This window comes from Gossypium arboreum, chromosome 8, assembly GCF_025698485.1.
Source record: "Gossypium arboreum isolate Shixiya-1 chromosome 8, ASM2569848v2, whole genome shotgun sequence".
Taxonomy (NCBI): Eukaryota; Viridiplantae; Streptophyta; class Magnoliopsida; order Malvales; family Malvaceae; genus Gossypium; species Gossypium arboreum.
In genome coordinates, this window is record NC_069077.1 from 116,286,242 (window position 1) to 116,288,707 (window position 2,466).

General features: G+C 38.5%; 1 non-coding gene across 1 annotated transcript; it reads left to right on the forward strand.

The window, feature by feature from the left end:
• Positions 1 to 223: 223 nt before the first annotated feature.
• On the forward strand, positions 224 to 330 carry LOC128279671 (small nucleolar RNA R71). Its single transcript, XR_008269870.1, has one exon. It is a non-coding gene; the product is annotated as a small nucleolar RNA R71 (small nucleolar RNA).
• Positions 331 to 2,466: the final 2,136 nt, after the last annotated feature.

Sequence of the window (2,466 nt, forward strand, 5' to 3'; positions counted from 1 at the left end):
AAGAGAGCATGGTGACCGAATCGACGTTATAAACGCCGACTATTTTCGTTGGCTTTGTCCTCATGACTTGCCACTGGTATTTATTCAGTGACATCTCCTCTATAAATTCATAGACATCTTTAGTGTTTTATTATTGATGGTTCCGCCAGCAGCTGCGTCAACCATTTGTCGAGTCGAAGGATTCAGGTCATTATGAAAAGTTCGAACCTGTAGCCAGAGTGGTAGCCCATGGTGAGGGCATCTTCGCAAAAGGTCCTTAAATCTCTCCCATGCATTGTAGAGTGTCTCTAAATTCATCTACACAAAAGAAGAGATATCATTACGTAATTTAGTCGTTTTAGCCGGCAGAAAATATTTTAATAAGAACTTTTCGGTCATTTGTTCCCAAGTAGTAATTGACCCTCGTGGTAGCGAGTTCAACCACTGTTTAGCTTATTCCTTAACAAAAAGGGAAACAACCGAAGACGTATGGCATCATCAGAAATGCCAGTGATTTTAAATGTATCGCATAGTTCCAAAAAGTTTGCCAAGTGAACGTTGGGATCTTCATCCTACAAACCATCAAACTGAACAAATTGTTGTATCATTTGAATTGTGTTAGGTTTCAGTTAAAAACTATTTGTAGCTACAGTAGGTCTAACTATGCTCGATTCAGTTCCTGTTAAAGAAGGTTTAGCATAATCATACATAGTGCGTGGAGCAGGATTTTGATTAACAGCAATCGCAGGAGGTAGTGGATTTTCTTGGTTTTCAGCAATCTCCTCGGTGGTGGTTGAAGTATCTTCCTCTTGCTCTTTCTCTGTGTATATTAAGCTTCGCCTTATTTCTTTTTGGTTTCTGTGAACTGTACGATCTCACTGTCAAAAAGTAATGGTCCTGACAGGTTTCTTCTAGTCATAAACTATAAAAACCTACTAGAAAAAAGCGAAAAAAGAAAAATTAGTAATAAAAATTAGAGTAAAATCTAAATTGCAGAAAAAGTAAATGGCTACAGTAATAAAAATCGAGTGTTCCTAATATCTTAGTTCCCTGGCAACGGTGCCAAAAACTTGATACGTGATATTCGTGACAGGTTTGAAATATTTATAGTGTATCATTCTTGAAACTAACTATTATCACGATGAAGGCAAGTGTACCTATCGAATAGTAGTACAGCTTTAGCAAGACCGAATTATCGAACCCAAAGGAACTAAAAGTACTAGTATCAATTTTTTTTTATTATCTAGCCTAAAAAATAAAAGGGTTTTGTTTATCTAACTAATTAACTAAACTAATAAATCACAGAAAAAAATTTGGGGAAAATACTTTTTGGAAAACTCGATTGATTGAGACAATACGTAAGGAAAAATCCACCTAGACTTCACTTGTTATTTGACTCTAAATCGGATGATTTATTCATTCAACTTGTTCAGTAGAGATCCCTAAGTTATATTGTTATCTCTCTCGAGACTAACAACGTCTAGCCCTAGATTGAATAATTGAAATCTCTTTCTAATTAACGCCCTAGGGCTGCATTAACTCGATCTATGGATCCCCTTATTAGGTTTCACCCTAATTCGGCAAAATCTTGTCACCCTATCTCTAGGCGCGCAATCAACTCTGCTTAATTATGACAAATTTTCTCTTAGACAGAGTCTATTCCTCCTCTGAATAAGAGCTTAACTTGAATCAATATCCTGGAATATCAAAACAAGAATTAAGAACACATAATTAAGAACAAGTCAAATATTTTTCATACAATTCAGATAATAATAACAAGATCCGTCTTAGGTTTCATCCCCTTTAGGTATTTAGGGGTTTTAGTTCATACAAATGAAAGAACACATCTCAAAAGAATAAAAATAAAAAAACATAAGAAAGCCCAAAACTCTTGGGGGAATTTGAAGGGAGATCTTCAGTCTTGATGGTGAATTCGGCTTCTAAGATAGATCGATCGGCTTTTCTTGAGCAATTCCTTGCTTCCTCCTGTCCGTTCTCCGTCTAAGTGCCTCCTCAGGTGTTTAAATAGGCTTTGGAATGCCTAAGAGCCCTCAAAATTGGCCTTTTCTGAATTGGAAAAATTACCTACTTTGGGGAGTCACACACTCGTGTGGGTATGCCATGTAGTTACACACGCCCGTGTGGCTTGGGACATGCTCGTGTGGCTTGGGACACGCTCATGTCCTCATCCCGTGTAACTTTCTAACTATGACATCATCATACAATTAAGGTCACACGACCAAGTCACACGCTCGTGTGCTTAAATCGTGTGGCAAATTAAATTCTTAAAATTAAGTACAGACTTTACATGGCCCAGGCCCACGCCCATGTCCTAAGGCCGTGCCTGTCACATGGTTGAGACACACGGCCGTGTCTCTGCCCGTGTGTTTACAACTTGGTATTCTGTTTGCATTAATTCGGGTGCAAGGGACACACGGTCTAACCACATGCCTTCGGGGCAGACCGTGTGTCACACACGGCCTAGAC